The following is a 20,104-nucleotide window of genomic DNA, read 5'->3' as shown; positions in this document are numbered from 1 at the left end:
TTCCACTGCTCGTACGTATAGAGAGCTAGTAGACAGCTGGAACTTTAGATGTTTTTTAATCTAATTCCTCAGTTTACAGATAAAAAAAGGAATAAAAATGTAAGTTGTCCAAGATCGCATATCCATAGGTAGTCAGGATTAGAATATGATTCCCCCGAATTCCCCTTTTGAGGCCGCCCTTTACTTAGCTCTCAGTTCTGCCTCCTCTAATTCTTGTTCTAGCTGGTCACTTGGTGACCAGTTCTAACGTGTCTAGGGTTCCTTTATCTGCAGGAAAGCCTTTTGCAACTCTTTCTCTTTTTCTTTTTTTAAAGAATTGGAAGAAGCATTTTTAACAAAGAAAAAAATTAGGGGCTCCTGGGTGGCTCAGTCAATTAAATCCAGCTCCTGATTTCAGTTCAGGTCATGATCTCATGGTTCGTGAGACCGAGCCCCAAGTTGAGTTTTGCGCTGACAGCAAGGAGCCTGCTTGGGACTCTCTCTTTCTCTCTGTCTGCCCCTCCCTTACACTTGTGCCCACATCCACGCTCTCTCTCTTTCTCTCTCAAAAAATAAACATTTAAAAAATAAAATAGAAAAAAATAGCACTGAGACCTTAAGTTCCTTCTCTATTTCCTCAATTAACCTCATATATAGAATATTAAGGAATTCTACAGCTAGAGGATAGTGATCCATCTGACCCAAGTCTTTCTTTTCCTTTTTTTTTTTTTTAAACTACTAACTATAGATTTTATTTGGATTAATCAGTTTTTACATGAATGTCCTTCTTCTATCAGGACTCAATTAAGGATTCCACACTGCATTTAGTTGGCATGCCTCCTTAGTCTCCACTGGTCTATGATAGGTTCTTAGTCTTTCTCTTCTATGACCTTGACAGTTTTGAAAAGTACTGGTTAGGTATTTTGTAGAATACCCTTCAATTCATCTGCTGTATTTCTTGTGACTAGATATATTTGGGGAAAAATACCACAGAGGTGAAGTTCTGTCTTCCTCACATCATATCAGGGGTATATACTATTAACACAACTTATTATTGGTGATGTTAGCCTTTGTCACTTCTATTAAGATAGTGGCTCCCAGGGTTTTCCACAGTGAAGTTATTAACATTCATTCCCCTTTCCATACTCTACTGTTTGGATGAGCATGACTAAGTCCAGCCCATACTTACATTATTTGGGATATTTCATAAGAAGGATCTTTGACTCCTACCCCCACATTTATTTATTGTTAATTTATATCACTAGTACCTGTGTACACATTTTTATATAATTTGGGTTATACACCCAATTTGAGTTATAATGCAATACCAAATCATTTGTTTCATTGCCCAAATGTTCTTAGGTCTGGCAGTTGGGAGCTCTTTCACATTGTCTCCAGTGCCCCTTTGACATCCTTTTTTTTTTTTTTTTTTTTAAGCACTTCTTGGCTTTCTGGCACTATTAGATGCTCCAGGCTTATCTTCTACTTTCCTTGTCCCAGCTTTAAAAATCAGTTATTTCTAAAAGGAGCTCTGGTTCTTTTCATTATATAATGGTTTTTAGAAGCCAAAATCAAGGTGCTGGATGTGCTTGCTGCTCTTGGTATGTCCCTGCTTCTGGACCCTCACAATGGAATGAGCTAGGACATATATGAATGCACAACTGCCATGTACAGACACTTACACAATTATTTATGAATCCATCTTTATCTATGTTAAACTAATCAAAAATTTATAGCAATAGCTCTGATTCTAATACAATACTACAGGGTTCTTTCCAGCCTAGTCTCCTTTATTATCTGTAAATTCTCTAACAGTAGGAAATATGACTCTCACTACAACACCATCCAGTTATTTAGCAATATCCTCCTGTTAAGGCCTGAATTGTATTCCTTACCCCCATTCACATGTTGATGTCTTAACCCTCAGTACCTCAGAATGTGACTTTATTTGGAAATATGGTCTTTAAAGAGATGATTAACTTAAATGAGATTATTAGGGTAGACTCTAATCCAATATGATTGGTGTCCTCATAATAAGAGGAAATTCTGACATAGGCACTCACAGAGGAAAGACCATGTGAAGACACAGGGAAAATAGCCAAGGGGAGAGGCGCCAAAGAAACCAACCTGCTGACATCTTGATCTCAGACTTATATTCTCCAGAACTGTGAGAAAAAAAAAAATTGTGGTTGTTTAAGCCACCTAGACTGTGGTACTTTGTCACTGACAGCCCTAGTGAACAAACACAGAGACCCTGTATAGAAAGGAAAGTTGACACAACAGAATGTCACTTGTACAACAAGGTCACAACTAACAGGAGTACTAAAGTCTTCTGGCTTCTAGGCCAGAGGATTTTTTTCTAAAAAGGCACATTTCTATCTAATAGTCCCCCCCTAGGCCCCCAAGCACCCCCCCCCCCACCCACCACACTTAGCATTTTTGGGCTTTGGTTTTATAAACTTCATTTACTCACCTGAAAATGCATGTGGTATAACTATAGGTACCTTTTCATTGTGAATTTAGAAATGGGGTAAATCAAAATGGCCTCCAAAAAGTAAACTATAAGTCACCTCAGAATCCAGCTATTTAACAGTAGAAGCTGTTCTGGAACTTCTGTATGGCAGAGGTTTATAAGGCACCAGTCTGTTTACTGGGGAGGTGAGGGAGCTTCCAAGGAAGTTTTATTTGCAGCAACTTACATTGTACAGAAAAAAAAATGTAGTGCTTTTGTCTACATTTGATGTACGATTGAAAAATAAAACAGCATTACCCTGTCAAAGAATGTTATTGTTTTCTGTTTGGATTACTTGAAGGAGGGGCTGATACCCTCCTCCCAAGCTCCCTCCCTATTGGCACTGGCATTGCTTCCCAAATTACTTTCTGTACCACAAGCTCCCATCACTAACAGTGGATTCTTGATAGTATAGCAATTGCAGGAATTTTTAATCTGTACATTTAGGAATAGAGGAAAGATTTAATGTTTGGAATAAAAATAATCACTAAAAAAACAAGTTATTTAAGGGAGAATTAATCCTTCCATTCTTCTTCTCCCTAAAGTAAATAATGTAAAAGGTGAGGTCAGTTATAAACAAAGACACCTTAAAGAGGTAGAAAGGTACACTTGAATGCAAAAAGAATCTATCCTAGATAGGGTGGCAGTGAGGTTGGTCAAAAATGGAAGCATAGGACAAGAGGGTGTAGTGCGTTAAACTGTGTCCCCCAGAAAATGATATGTCCAAATCCTAACTCTGGTACCTGTGAATGTAACCTTATTTGGAAATAGAGTCTACATATGTAATCAAGTTATGATGAGTCATAGTGGATTAGGGTGGGCCCTGAATCAAGGACTGGTGTCCTTATACAAAGAGGAGAGGATTCACATGGAAGGTAAAAAGTTCTGTTGACTATACAGTCCGAGGTAATGATTTGGCTACAAACCAAGAAATGCCAAAGATTGATGGGAGCCACTGGAATTGAAAAGAAGGAAGAAACGTTTCTTTTCTAGAGACTTCAGAGGGAGCATGGCCTTGCTGACACCTTTCATCTTTCTAACTTCCAGAACTAAGAGAACACATTTCTGCCTCCTTTTAGCCACTTAGTTTTCAGTATTTTATAAAACTAGCCCTAGGAAACTGGTACGAGAGTTTTGGAAGTAAATTTCTACTGAGAGAGGAAATGACTTTTGGCCAGGGCACTGATGCTCCTGGCAAGGTGATCTCTGCAGAGGAAAAATTGCCTCAAGACCCACCCTTCCCTTATCCCAAGCCAAATGATGATCCTTACATTCATCTAGACAACTTTCTCCACCCTGAGACCATAGGCATCACCAAGTTTTAAAGCCTGTCTAAAGGGAATGAATGTGCTAGTTATGCTAACAGAATGTTCTAAGGTACCTAGTTGTGACCTTTATTACAAATTACTAAATCTGTCTGTACATTTTGCTAATATAAATATTCCCTCAAGAGACAGACCTGCTTGTGTGCTAGCTAACTCAGGTTTGACAGCTTACAAAACTGATTTCTGACATCAGTAAATTCATCTCCCTGAGAAGTCTTTTAGGAGACAACTGCCAGGCTTTCTGACTAAGGCACCATACCGCCATTTAGCTCCTTTTTTTTTTTTTTTTTTTTAGAACTTCTGTAGAAGTGATTTCACCTCCTTCTGACTCCTTCTAGTACTTTTTCTTTAATTAATTGAGTTTGTTTCATTGTATACATTGATTTATACTTCCTACTTATTTTCAAAGAACCTAAGCTTCATCTCTGTCACTTAACTACTTGTCTCATCTTGAACATAAGATTGAGTCTTTCAGAATCTTAACTCCTCTGTTGATAAAATGGGTTCAAAAATGACTGCTCTGCCCATATCACTTGGTACTTATGGGGATCAATAAATTACTATATATGTAAATACTATTAAAGTAAAAACAAAATAAAGAATGAAATATACTGTAGTATTATTGTTATAACTGTTACCATCATTAACTTGATTTTTCAACCACTCTATTTTTGCAATTTTTTTAATCTCATCACCAAGTAGAACAGTTTAGGCAATATAGCCTCAGCCTCTTTATATGTGTAAATCATGTTCATCCTTCAAGCCCCAACTCAACCTCTGCCATGAAGCCCCCACTACCTCCTCAATCCTCTCCTCACAGGACAGAAGTCCTAAGGTAGGTATTTGGACATGTGTTATTTTTTGCACTCAGCTATTAAGTCCTTAAGGGCAGAATCCAAGTCTTATCTCTCTATAGTCCCACAACATTCAATGCCTCTCACACAGTATTCCCAGATATGTTGACTGACTTAAAGCAATAAACATTTATTATCTCACACAGTTTATGAGAGTCAGGAGTCTGAGTATGGTTTATCCCACTATTTGTGGCACATGGTATTTCATGAGGCTGCAGTCAAGATGTCAGTTGGAACGATAGTCATCTAAAGGCTTGACAGGGCTAGAAGATCTGTTTCCAAGCTCACTCACATGGTTGTTGGCAGAAAGTCTCGGTTCCTTGTCATATGGGTCTCTCCATAGGGCAACCCACACATGGAACCTGGAGTCCCCCAGAGAGAGTAATTCCAGGGATTGAAAGAGAGAGAGAGAGAGAGAGAGAGAGAGAGAGAGAAAGAGACATCACACTGCTTTTTATAACCTAATCTCTGAGTCACATACTATCATTTCTGCATTATTCTATTCATTAGGCGTGAGTTATAAAGTCCAACCCATACTCAGCAGGAAAAAATTATACAAGAGTGTCAATACCAGGAGGCAGAGATAATTGGGGGTCATCTTGGAGACTGGCTACCAGAATGACTGACTGTCTGAATGAATATGTCATGTTTATCTTTAATTTACTCTCCACTCAGGGCTTTTTTCACCTTCCGGTTAAAACAGACTTAATTTTACTTTTGCTAAAATATGCTCAGGAATGGGAATGCAAACCAATCAGTAACCTTTATCTGATTCAGAAAACATGACACAATAAAGAAGTCTGAAGCAAAATGAATTATCCAATCATTGTTCATTCTACCCTCACCTCTACTATTTTATATATATATATATATATATATATACATACATATCTGAATAAACTTTTACCCAGTTAGCAAAATCTTTTTTAGCAAACTGATAACAATAAAACCAGTAAGTATATGCAAACTGAAATAAGACAGCAATTTGTGTTTATATTTTCTAATTTATATTTTCCATTTCCTATATCAAATCCAGACTCCTCAGTCTTCTCACAGTCAAGAGCCACACTGTATTTATTAGGTCCCCTACAACATGCTAGGCACTGTCTTTTTTTGTATGTTTATTTATTTTTGACAGAGAGAGAGACAGACAGAGAGTGAGTGGGGGAGGGGCAAAGAGAGAGGGAGATACAGAATCTGAAGCAGGTTCCAGGCTCTGAGCTGTCAGCCCATATCCTGACGCAAGGCTCGAACTCATGAACCGTGAGATCATGACCTGAGCCAAAGTCAGACTCTTAACCAACTGAGTCACCCAGGTGCCCCTAGGCACTGTCTTGAGGTAGAAGGTGAGGAAGAGGCACAAGGTACCTATTCTTATTCAGTTTATAGGAGGACAGATAATATGTGCAGTACAACCATTCTCTGGAATCTGATACATCAATTTATCTGACCTCATTCCACCTTTATACTCATTGACTATGAATTCCTTCATGCTTCTCTCCATTTACCCAAAGCTTCTCCACGTTTTTTGAAGACTACTCAAAATGAAAAGTCTTCCACAAAATTTTCAATGAATCCAGGTGCTTTCAATAACCTTCTGCTTCCTTGAACTTCTGTAGCACATTAGCACTTAATTATGAACTATCTTGTTTCTTTTTCAAATGGCTTCAAGTGATTTAGTCATACTGCCCCAACAGATGGCAATTTCTTTGAGGTTCAGGTTCCTCCCCAATACTTAGAAGGTACTCAATAAATGCTTGCCACTTTATGGCTAATAAAGATAAAGTGTTTGCTTCAATGTCCTTGGCCAAAACTCTGTGCATGTGAATCTGGACTAATAAAGACTAGTTTCTGAATTAATATTCTAGGTGCCTAAGGCTGAGCCTAATTTGAATTAAAATTTACATAAATTATTTTAATCAAAATAAATGCACAGTGCCTTAATCTTTTCTGTACTTAGGATTTATTGGAGAGATTAATAAGTTACTGTTGCTTAGTGTGGAAGCTTATCAATTGGAATGTTAAATATTCCATAGTTTTTCATAACTATACAAAAGAGCAACTGTTATTTGCAGCATTTTAGATAGAATACCAGAAACAGCCTAAAGTCTTGGAAATAATTTTGAGCTTAGAGTCACACAGACCTGGGTAAGACAAATTCTAATATTTGGCAAATTGCAATCACTCTAAACTTCCATTTCCTCGTCCACATGATGAGGATATAACTCTTTGCTTTCCAGAACTAGTTGTGCCTATACCACTTCTACTCTTTCTGGCATTTTTCTAAAGAATTATTGGAACTATATTGTTTTGCCTGTGGGAAAAACTTATTGCTAATCATCCAACATGCCAAAACAAACAGCGATAAAAAAAAGTCACTGAATATTTCCAAAAAATTCATTATCACAAAGGTCCCACGGATGGTCCCATCTGACAGTGCACTCAGGAAATGGTGGAAAACTTAGACCAGTGGTTTCCTCAGATTTCAGTGGATCATGAAACAGCCTTGGGTCAAAGACCCCTAAAAAACAGAAAAGGTAAGAAAAAAGTATGGCCAAAGGCAACTGAGGAGTCATGAAAATAAAAGCACTGTTTTCCGGATTTTGTTTGTGTACCATTTTTCCTTGAGTGCAATAATTCATTGGTATTCTGGATTGACAGACTTCACTTGAACAGTCACATGTTTCAACACTGGATGTCTGTGTCCCATCCATAATGCCTATAGACTCATGATTTCTAAAGACATTTAGATTCTAGTTGTCAGTGCCAATTCCCATGAAATACTTTAGTAACAATAGTTGACTTTGAGTTTTATTATTATTTTTGTTTTGTTTTGTTTTATTCTGCTTGTTAACAATCCATACTATCAAGAAATAGTCTTAGGATACATAATTAACGTGTGTATATATACATTACCTAAATTGATTTGCAAAAATATCCACATACTTTAAAAGTATGTATCCAATATCCTAAGAGAAATTCAAGGTGTCTCTATATTGCTTGAGCAAATTGGACTACATTGAAGTCTTTTTAGAATAAATATTTACAATAGATTTGGGAAGTAGATTAATTTATAGAGTAAAAATTGCTGAGCTGAGGGTCAGGAAACATAGGTCTTAATCTGAATTACTTATAGCATGTGTCTAAGAAAAGTGACAGAAGCGGCACCTGGGTGGCTCAGTTGGTTAAGCGGCCGACTTCGGCTCAGGTCATGATCTCGCGGTCCGTGAGTTCTAGCCCCGCGTCAGGCTCTGTGCTGACAGCTCAGAGCCTGGAGCCTGCTTCGGATTCTGTGTCTCCCTCTCTCTGACCCTCCCCTGTTCACGCTCTGTCTCTCCCTGTCTCAAAAATAAATAAACGTTAAAAAAAAATTAAAAAAAAAATACTTAAAAAAAAAAAAAAAAAGAAAAGTGAAAGAAGAAGGTGGCCCGGCTAATGAGTAGAACCACCACAGGAAAGAATCTTGGAAGAATATTATACAGAGGGGCACGATGATTTATGTTCTGAGTATGACAAGAATGGCATTGAGTCAGATTCCACAGATTAGCTCAAACTTTCATGTTCTCAGTGGGAAATTATAGAGAAAGACTTGAGCATTGGCAAAAATATGATTAAGGAAAGTTCTCACTAAGGAAGATTAGTGCTAGGACCTCAGCCCTGAACAGTGGTTGATTTATCTTCAATCCTCCTAATTCTACCTCAGAGAGACTTATGGCATTCTTAGAATTATGTGCAAAGGAGATCATGGATCATGCTGAACTTATTCGTTCTACTGAAGAAACTCTGATACAGTTGACAGGAAATAGGAAAGGCTGCCCCGTGATGATAACTTGCTTATCTAATGGGGTTCTAGATCTTATGGATTCTGATAGGATTTTCCTCTGGGATCTTATTTAGGTGTTTTTGGGTTTGGGACACTGTTCTTGGAAATGTGGGCTGACAAAGTAGAGGAACATTAACTCCATCCTCAACAATGGTTTGAAAAAACCCACCCTTCTGTGTGTTTCTCCTTTACGACTCACAAAGAACATTTCACTTCTGACACTTCTGGTCACCAACATATGGAGGTTTTTCCCACACAAACAATTCTCTGTGATGCTAACTAGGTCTCCTACATTTTAATCAAATTCTGACACTATTTACGTGAACAGAACATCAGATTTCACAGATTAAGGGCTCAGTCCCACAAGACTATGCCCACCAATCTCCACCTTCAGACCTCAATCTTAAATTCAGTTTGTTATCTATGCTCCTGACTTACTGGCTATAAATTAGAGGTTTACATGACCCCCTCCTCAGGTTTGATTAATTTTCTGGAGTAGCTCACAGAACTCAAGAAAGGTTTATTTCTTAGATTACCAGTTTATTATAAAAGGATATAGCTCAGGAACAGCCAGATGGAAGAGATACATAGGGCAAGTTATGTAGAAAGGGAGTGTAGAGCTTCCATACTCCAGTCACTCTCCCAGCACCTCTACATGTCCACCAACTCTAGATGCTCTCTGAACACCATACTTTTTGGATTATTTTTTTTATGGCAGCTTCATCATTTAGTCATGATCAATCATTAACTCCAATTCTAGCTCCTCTCCTCTTTCTGGAGAATGAGGGAGGTGGGTGGAGATGAATATTCCAAGCTTCGAATCATGGCTTGGCCTTTCTGGTGACTGACCCCCATCCAGGACCCAAGAGTTGCTTCATTAGAACAAAAGATATTCCTATATCTCAGGAAATGCCAAGGGATTTAGGAACTCCGTGTAAGGAATTGAGGCAAAGAATAAATATTAGAACAAAAGATGCTTCTACTATTTTATCACTTAGAAAATTACAAGGGTTTTAGAAGGTCTCTGCCACAAGCCAGGGAAAGATACATATACATTTTCTATGATCTCACAACGTCTCACTTGGACTATCCAAACACTGTCAGCTACTACATTATTTCCTTAATAAGAAAAGGGAGTTTATTAGTATACCAAAATAGGAAAATCTTTCTTTCTTATTTTTCTTTCTTTTCTTTCTTTCTTTCTTTCTTTCTTTCTTTCTTTCTTTCTTTCTTTCTTTCTTTCTTTTTCTTTCTTTCTTTCTTTCTTTCTTTCTTTCTTTCTTTCTTTTTCTTTCTTTCTTTCTTTCTTTCTTTCTCTCTCTCTCTCTTTCTTTCTTTCTTTCTATGAGAGAGAGAGAGAGAGAGAGAAGGGGAGAAGGGCAGAGGAAGAGAGAGAGAATCATAAGCAGGTCCCATGCTAAACATGGAGCCCAACACAGGGCTTGATCTCATGACACTGGGATTACGACCTGAGCCAAAATCAAAAGTCAGATGCTCAACCGACTGAGCCATCAAGCCCATCCTAGGAAACTCTTTTTAAAGCTCAGACTTGATGTGTTATGAATAGTTGTACAGAGTTAGGCCAGTATAAAAGGAATTCTGGTAGGTATGTAACAAAGCCCCTATTAAGTTTCAGCCCAAGTAGCCATGATGAGATGTAGTCAGTTGGAGGATAAACCTAACAGGAATGAGTGCAGCCTGACTATTAGGAAGGAAGGAAATGAAGAGATTAGCACCCAATACCATTTTTAGAAAGAAATGAAAGAGAAGCCTCAGGAGTAAAATTCCTAAGATTTGAGGAGTAGCTAAGCTGAATGATATTGGTGGCACTGAGTGCAAAGTCATCCTGGGTGGGGGCACAGTGGCCTGGCCTGTGTCCCTGAGGATTCAGGCAAGATTTTCTCCAGTGTTGATGCTGGTATAGACACTTCTAGTTGGCCCTTGAGAAGTAGGCTTGGAATGTATCTGCTTCCATTATAGCAGCTTTCTAATATGAGTCACTTTGTGCTATTACTAGCTATCCATGTGCACCTCTTATTTTGTTCCCCTAACAAGAAGGGCTTTATAAGTGTGACTGCAGGAACATTTTCCAATTTACCTTGGAATTCCTTCCACCTGATCCAGTCATGATTTGAAAATAGTGCCTGAAAAAGAAATATTTAAGAAATGAAGGGCAGAGAAGGAAGAGAGGAAGGTGAGATCATGGGGGAAGCAAACACTATTATTCCAATAGTGCCCTGACTTCTCTTTCAAACTTGACTAAAGATTCTCTCAGAAGGAAAGTTTCTTTTGAGTCTGTTCCTATTTCCAACTTACATCATCTAATATGTGCAGTATTAATTGTTACCCTAAGGGTCTATCCATTTAGTCAACAAATATTTATTGCTGTTATTTTGTGTTCTACACGCATTTCTACATACTGGTCATAATTAATAAACACAAGAGTTAAGGTCCCTGTTCTCTTGAAGATTACATTCTAATGGAAGAAGACATCAGTCAATCAATCAAGGAAAAAAAAAAAAAAAAAAAGATCTGCAGAAATTTAACAAAGGGCGTATGATAGAAGGTGACCTGGGATCAGAGAAGACCTCTCTCCGAGGATATAGGAGATGGGCATTCCAGAAAAGGCAGTGCTAAAGCCTTAAGGCAAGAACAGCTTTTTTAAATTTTTTTTTCTTTTTTTAATGTTTTTTTTAAATTTATTTTTGAGACAGAGAGAGACAGAGCATGAACGGGGGAGGGGCAGAGAGAGAGGGAGACACAGAATCGGAAGCAGTCTCCGGGCTCCGAGCCATCAGCCCAGAGCCCGATGCGGGGCTCGAACTCACGGACCGCGAGATCGTGACCCGAGCTGAAGTCGGAGGCTTAACCGACTGAGCCACCCAGGAGCCCCAAGGCAAGAACAGCTTTGAGGTGTTCAAAAAAGGACATCCAAAACAGGCCAATATGGCTGGAGAGAAGTCAAGAATGTAGACAGTGGAACAAGATGCACCAGCAGAGTAAGATGGAATGGTTTACAAGGAGCTTTAAAAGATCGTTTGAGGCATTTGGATTTTATTCCAAGCTTACAACAGGAAAAGGCACGATAAATTATGTTTTTAACAATTAATGTGAGCTGATTGTAAAGGAAAGATAAAGTCAAAGACATCAATTACAGGATCATTTCAGTAGATGATGGGAGAGATGCTCGTGGCATGGAGGTGGTGGAGGTAGAGCAGAGGTGGGAAGCAGTGGAGGACACGTGTTCAATGTCATGCTTCTAGGACTTGGCAATGGTTGGGACGGGGAGATGTAGAAAAAAGAGGATGAGGGAGAGCTCTAATGATTTGTTTGTGTGCTTACTTGCTTGTTTGATTGTAGCCAGTTGTACATAGTGGTTTCTGTTTACAGATATGAGCAAGAGTCAGGAAGATTAAATCTGAGAGGGAAAATTAAGGGCTTTCCATTTGGTTAACTTAAAGCCCATTGACAGATGCTAATGAGTCAGCTGATATCAATATAACAAAAAGTGTGTTTCAGAATTAGAGAGAAAATCTATTTAGAGGAGCTAAAGGGGATTTTAAAAAAGAAAAAAAAAACATTTTAGACTGTGAGCTCACCCACTGCCACCCATACCACACTGTATTGACACCAATCTTTAAAAACATTATAATAAACCAAATTTAATGGGTCAGGGTAAAATGATGAATTGTAAATATTTCCTGGAGGCCAGAGAAGTCCTGGTATTTATCCTGAGAGAAGGAGATTTAAAAAAAGAAAGAAAAACAGTTTACACATGGAATACATAGTAGGCTAGTACCTTAAAGCTACCTGCATATTTCATGATTTAATTCTTAGAAGACATAGGTATGTTCCATTCCACTGTATCAGAACATATAGAACATAGTAAGTCTTAAGTGAACTAGACTGAGTAAGTGTTAAAACCTGTCTTCAGAACTTGAACAAAATTGCATTTACATAGCACAAAAACAAAAAGAAATGGGAGCACAAATCCGCTTCATAGTACTCTGACGAATAGGTTAATGATAAATGATAGCTGGTAGTAACATTAGCTGTGAGTTTTAGGAAAACAGATTTAAAATTTTTGAAATAGGAGTGCCTGGGTGGCTCAGGTCATGATCTCATGGTTCGTGTGTTGGAGCCCGCAGAGCCTGCTTTGGGTCCTCTGTTTCCATCTCTCTCTGCCCCTCCTACACATTCTCTCTCTCTCTCAAAAATAAACTAAAAATTTTTTTTAATTTTTTTAAAAAAATTTTAAATTTTTGAAATATTCGCCTTGCACAAAAACATAATAAATTCATTTAGATTATGATTTGTGTCATTAGTAGTTAAAGCAGATAAGCCACGTGCACACTTGAATGTCTTTTTCAAAGTTCTTGATCTTAAATATATGTATGTTTTTCTGAATAGTTTAAGTGCTTTGGATTCTTTGTAAACAGAAAGATCTGCTTAGACTGCCTCACGTCTTCACCCATGGCTTCAACTAGCACCAGCCAGATGGATGAGTTTGCCCAGTCACTACAAGGGACAGTTGGAACACCCGTCTTGACTGATGTTATGCAAAATGTCAGAGACTTTTCAATCTGATCTTGGCAAGACATGATGGAAACTTTCCAAATCCAAAGATTGTAGAGAGCTATACAATCACTACATAAAGGGACTGATATGTTGCATACTGAATTCAGGCAATGATTACATATAATTGTATCATTACCATCATTACCTAAAGTGAGATTAATGGAAGCAACTATTCAGAAAAAACAAGAAAGAAATTAGCTTTGAAGTAGCATAATGAAAGACTTTAAATGTAGGAAGAATTCAGTCACATTTTAAAATTACTGGTTGTGATTCCATCAAACTCACTAACCCCAAATCTTATTCACTGCTTCAATGCATGTGCTTTATTTCATTTGGCCACACAATGATTAAAAAAGGTCAGATATCTGTGGAATATAACCTCACAGAAAGCTAATAAACTACACTGTCCAAGATGTTTATTTTTAATAAATGGGAAGAGGGAGTTAGAAGAACACTATTAACAAAGCAAATAAATGAAATGCTTGTTTTGTTTTGAGCACCATCAAAATCAAAACATCCATGGCATAATCTCTTTTAGAAGCAAAGCAACATGGTAGAGATGAGGACCATAATGTTTCATCTCAAGTTGGAGGTTAGAGATTTCTAACATCTAAAGTAAGCTGACAGCCCAATTTTATTCAAATGAATTCATATAATCTATAAACAAGATTTCCATTAGTTGTTTTTTTTTTTTTTTCCCATTAGGGGTTGCATGGATGTTCCAGCTGGAAATATATACAAGACAAAGGCTTTTGTGAGTTCCTGACTCAGAGTAAGATGTTCTGAACCACGGGTTCTGCAAAGCGATGGTACTGGGATTCTAAACCAGGGGAGTCTTGACATCCCTTCTTGTTTCTCTCCTTCTTGTTACAGACATTTTTTTTGAGACTCTCAAAAGGGTGCTCCTAGAGGGTTATGCACAAGCTCAGCAATCTGACATCAGAAAGAATGAAATCTTGCCATTTGCAACGATGTGGATGGAGCTAGAATGTAATTTGCTAAGAGAAATAAGTCAATCAGAGAAAGAAAAATACATGATTTCACTTATATGTGGAACTTAAGAAACAAAAGAGATGAACATATGGGGAGGGGGCAAAGAGAAGAGAGGGAAACAAAACATAAGAGACTCTGAATGATAGAGAACAAACTGAGGGTTGATGAAGGGAGTTGGGTGGAGGATGGGCTAGATGGGTAATGGGTACTAAGGAGGGCACTTGGTATGATGAGCACTGGGTGTTTTACGTAAGTGATGAATCACTGAATTCTACTTCTGAAACCAATATTGCACTGCATATTAACTAGTTAAATTTTAAACTAAAAAAAGAGAGACCTGGGAATGAATCCAAACACTTAGCTCTATACATAAACTTAAATTTGGACAAGGACCATGGTTTAGAAATTGTTGCAATATAGACATTTTATCAGTTGAGCTCAATCAATATGTCAATTAATATTAAGTCATATGCATATACTATCTAAATTGCAATATTCATAATTTATTTGGTGGGTTTCTTTGTATCACCTTTGTGTTCACTCTGGAAACTCAAAACAATAAACAGCTGTATATATGTTAGTCTAAAAAAACCAATATTTATAGCATTATAGTATTTATAGTGAATAACTGCTTACCCCTCGATGGTATAGCACTTTGCACATTTTAAGCCTTTCTTATGTATCTATTCTTTATAAAAGCTTAAGAGCTAGAACAACCAAGCATCATTACCTCCTTTTATAGAGAAGGTATAAAACAGGAAAGTAGCTCAAGGTGAATCAGTTAAAGACTTAAAATCATTTCTTCCTACTCCTAGCTCAGAACTCTTTTCAAAGACAGCACTGTCCCTTAGAATGACATGGAATTAAGAACCAACTCCCGTGATGAAATTTGTCCACATTCAGCCATATCCCTTACACCTAGATGGTCTGAACCACTATCACCTCCTTCCAGGCAACTGCAAAATTTCTCTTACAGTCCTCTGCTTCTATCCTTTCCTATTCTCATCATTTCTGTAGCTTACTGCAAGGTTGATCCTTCTAGAATGCTATTCTGATCACGTCACCTCTCTACTTAAAACCGTTCATGCCATTTGCAACTACGTGGATAGAACTAGAGGGTATTATGCTAAGTGAAATTAGTCAGTCAGAAAAAGACAAATATCATATGACTTCACTCAGATGAGGACTTTAAGACACAGAACAGATGAACATAAGGGAAGGGAAGCAAAAATAATATAAAAAACAGGGAGGGGGACAAAACATAAGAGACTCTTAAGTATGGAGAACAGAGGGCTCCTGGAAGGGTTGTGGGAGGGGGGATGGGCTAAATGGGTAAGGGGCATTAAGGACTCTACTCCTGAAATCATTGTTGCACTATATGCTAACTCATTTGGATGTAAATTTAAAAAAATTAAAAAACAACAACAACATCAGGACAGTCAGGAATTCCCTAAGAGAGGGCATTTTTGGAAAAGGCATAGTGGTGGGGTTTAAAATGGGTAGTGCTGTGGAAAGTTTCTGTTTGGTTCATTTATCATAGCTAAAGAAACTCTTCGGGGGAATTTCTCTCCCATGCCAGTGACAGAGTCTTCAGAACTTTCCCCAGTTAAGGGAAATTTCTTTCATTCCTGTAGCCAGTAGAGGTCTTGTGACAGCTACTATACAATGTGACAACTCAGAGATAGAAGCCATTATGCTTTCCTCAGATATGAATTTATAAACAAAGAAATGCAGCCACCTTCCAGAAGATCACAAATATTATTAAAAGCACATTTCTCCTCATTTCCCCAAGTGACAGTATTCATTGTTATCAGAAAAACAGAGTGAACAAATGTACATCTTTCCATTTCTACACTATGAAGCTCACTATCTTAACACTGTTAAAGAAAAGGAATTCTAACCCAAATTTAGCATGTTTTCTATTCACAAAAAATTGACAAGTTGTACAAAGCACTGTCATTGTAAAGATTATTTGACCCCATAATTATAGGGATGAATGTTGGAGTGCAATGTTTTTTTATTAATGTTGATTCTGATAGGTTTACAGACTTTGCCATAACCGTTCTGGAAAATAATACATAGTTGCTTGTGGGGAAATTATAACAAATGAAAAGCATTCCAAATTCCGGATTTTGTCAAAAGATGTATATTGTCACAATCATCTTCCAAAATGTAGAAAGCTATATGTGGACTCAGAAGACCTAAATTCAAATTCTGGTTCTGCCACAAAATTGTCACACAATACTGGAAGTCACTTGACTTCTCTAAGTCTCTGTTTCCTCCCGTCTAAAATGAGATGATCTTAAATGAGGGGTTAGCATAACAAGGTTCTGTTTTTCCCCACTGTAGCTCCTGAGTCTGATGGAGTGAGTGGTCTGTGCTTATTATTTAATAAATATTTATTACCTGAAAACAAAACAAACAAAAAAAAATTCGATGACTTAGCACTTGTTCTTAGAAAGACTAAAATCCTTAATATGGCCTACTTTCTTTAGATCCTCTATCCCAATGCCAACTTATTATTCCAGCTGATCTTTACAAACTAGTAACTCTTCTTCTGGCCCCCCAATGCAACTCTCTGCCCCCCTCACCTGCTTAATTTTCTTCATAATATTTCCTATCCAACAGATTCTCTATTTATGAGTTTGGTTGTTAGTTATGTCTTCTTGGGGATTCATCAGTTTTATTCACTTCTTTATCCCCAGAATAGCACTTCATAGCAGATGCTTGGTGTTAACTGAAAAAAATAAAATAAATGCATAAATTCTGTCTTAGTTCATTTGGGCTGCTATAACAAAATACCAAAGATTGGTGGCTTATAAACAACAGAAATTTACTTCCTATAGTTCTGGAGACTGGAAATGCAAGATCAGATTGCTGACATGTTTGAGTTCTGGTGAAGAACCTCTTCCAGGTTGTTAGACTGCTGACTTCTTGCTGTGGTGGAAGGGGCTAGGGAGCTCTGTACTCTCTTTTATTAAGAGCACTAACCCCACTCATGAGGGCTTCACCCTCATGACATGAGCATCTCTCAAGGACCTCTACCTCTACCTTCTCCTAATATGACCATGTTGAGCATTAGGACTTCAACATATGAATTTGGGGAGGGGGGCACAAACATTCAGACTGAAGCAATTCCTGCAATGTCCTGCATGATCCAGCTCCTGCTTACCTTCCAGCCTCTACTCCCACAGCATACCCTCTTGCCCGTGGTTCTCTAAAACTCATTACCCTTCTCATGTTCCTTGAATTAACACTCGTTTCTCCGGAAAGATGATATGTTTCATCATAGTCAGACTTGTTGCTCTGCTCACTCTTGTGTCACCAGTAACTGGTCTACAGAGTGAATGTCACTTTGATATGATGTCCCTATTTATTTATATCTAAATAGGTAAGTGTTTTATTGAATTAAAAGCCATTCAATGTTTCACATCGACTGGTTCATATTTGGAAGTGCCTTGGTGAGTAAACTGGGTAGCTAGTCGATAAACTGCCACAAATGGAACCCCATTAGCAAATTGCCCTCTCTATTTGTGCAGTTAGTAATGGCAAGTTTGGTATGGCTTTCACAAAATTAAGTGCTTTTAGTGCGAATTAAGTTACCAGATTCTCAAAGCTCCTATTATAAACGATATTGAAAACATTTATTAACTCCCTAGATTTAAGTGAGATATATCTAGGCATGAAATATTTAAAGTATATAATTACAGTGTTTTCTTAGAAGAGAAAGGATGCTATTTACAAATTGTGAGGGGTTGAACTTTTCATGTTTTAAGCTACAAAAAAGAGGCACTTAACCCTACATTTTTGTCATGGAGGGAACATTCTCACATTGTTCCTCATATTGTCCACCACTCACATTGCTGAACAAGCAGACTGAAAAGACAACTCGATTCTAATTCAACCCAGTAAGGCATTCACTGTGGACCCACCTGACAGACCCTGAACTAAGTCAAAGTTAGCACCAACTCCTCAATATTTAACATATGCTGACAAAGGAAAAATTGAAAAGGCTCCTTGACTTAAAGAGGCAAAAACAGAGAGAAAGAGAGAGAGAGAGGGCACAAAAGAGAGGCAAACCAAGAAAGAGACTCTTAACTGTAAAGAAATTGATGGTCACCAGAGGCGAAATGGGTGGGGGTATGGTTAAATAGGTGTTGGGGGTTAAGGAGTGTACTTGTGATGAGCACTGGGTGATATATGGAATTGTTGAATCACTAAATTGTACACCTGAAACTAATATTACACAATATGTTAACTAACTGGAATTTAAATAAAAGCTTTAAAAACACAAAGAGGCAAGAAAGCATGATTTCTCATAAGTAAGTGAATAACAATTTTTCTACTTCTGAAAAATTTTACCTAATGAAAAATTTTCCTATTGAGAGCTTGAATTCTGAAAATTGTGTGTGTGTGGAGAGAGAGAGAGAGAGAGAGAGAGAGAGAGAGAGAGAGAGAGGGAGGGTTCTCAGGATTCAGATAGTAAAGACTAATGGCAAAAAGAGCAGGAAGTAATGAAAAGAAAATAGCTTTAGGGTCAAACTGACCTGGAGTTGACATTCAGTTCTCTTATTTGTTTACTGTGAGCTTAGGAAATACCATTTAACTTGTCTAGACTTCAGAGTCCTTCTATGTACAATGGGGTTAACAAAATATCTACATCATATGGTGGCTGGGGATATGTTCCAAAACCCCCAGCGAATGCCTGAAACTATGGATAGTACTGAACCCATATATACTATGTTTTTTCCTATACATGCATACTCTGATAAAGTTTAATTTATATACTAGGCATAGTAAGAGATTAGTAATAAAAATAAAACAGAACATTTATAGCAATATACTTTGATAAAAGTTATGTGAATGTGGTCTCTCAAAACATCTTGCTGTATTGTACTTGGCCTTCTTCCTGTGATGATGTGAGATGATAAAATGGCTACACCATGGCATGGAATGAGGCGAATGATGTAGGCACTGTGACACAGTGTGAGACCACGGATAAGCTTCTCACGTATTGTCAGGATGATCTGCTTCCAGACCATGGTTGACTGCGGGTAACTGAAATCAGGGAAAATGAAAGTGTGGATAATGGGGGACTACTGTATAGACTGAGGGAATAATCTGAGGTCTGACATAAAGTGAGTACTTAGCAAATGTTAATCCTCACTCCCATCCCCACCCCCAACAGTAATTTATTAATGGACTCTGGGGGGATTACTGTAGATACTGTAGTTGGGACAATGAAGAACTGACCAGTATTTTTTTTTTTTACCTGTATTTGAAGTATCTGTAGAATTCATCTAAAAGTGTTCTCCTTCATGTTTTATATACTAGGCAAAAGGCTAAAGCTATGGAATATATTTGGTAGATTTAGCTTTACGAAAGAATATATAGAGTACACTTAAGAAAAGTTGTGTAGTAACAATAGTTTTTTTCTTTTTTCTTTTAGGAATATCAAAGACAGGGAATATGAGCTTGGCCACTCAAACCATTAAATCAGGGAAGGCAGCTACCTAAATGACATGATTTGTGAGTCTGCCTACTCATTCATTCAACATTCATTATGTTCTACTATATGCAAGGCACTGTGATATTCCATGGGGATAATGTAAGGAAACAGCTATGTCCCTTTCCTTTATGGAGAAAGGTAATAATCTCCATTAAAGTATTAAATAATACTGTTCAATATATAACTAAAACCTGAGATAAGCCCACTCAAGAAAGGGAGGAAGAGGCTGAGAGAGTATATGATGAATGAATCCCATGTGGATAAAGAAATCGAGGAAGGCATCCCTATGTAATAGTGTTTTGTATTGATGGATGAGTGTCCTAAGAAAGCCAAGAAAGGTCACTTGCCTTTTTCTCTCTGGGAAACCTCTCATCTTTCAAGACACAGTTCCTTGAAGCCTCTTGACTCCCCAAAGCCTAGCTGATTGCTGCTGCTTCTGTCCTCCCCAAAATCTCCTTATGCCCTGCTTTGAAGTTTCCCACAATGTGATTATCTGTGTATATCTCTCCCCACATGTATGCAGAGGCCAGG

This window comes from Panthera tigris, chromosome D3, assembly GCF_018350195.1.
Source record: "Panthera tigris isolate Pti1 chromosome D3, P.tigris_Pti1_mat1.1, whole genome shotgun sequence".
NCBI lineage: Eukaryota > Metazoa > Chordata > Mammalia > Carnivora > Felidae > Panthera > Panthera tigris.
This window is presented reverse-complemented; position numbering follows the sequence as displayed.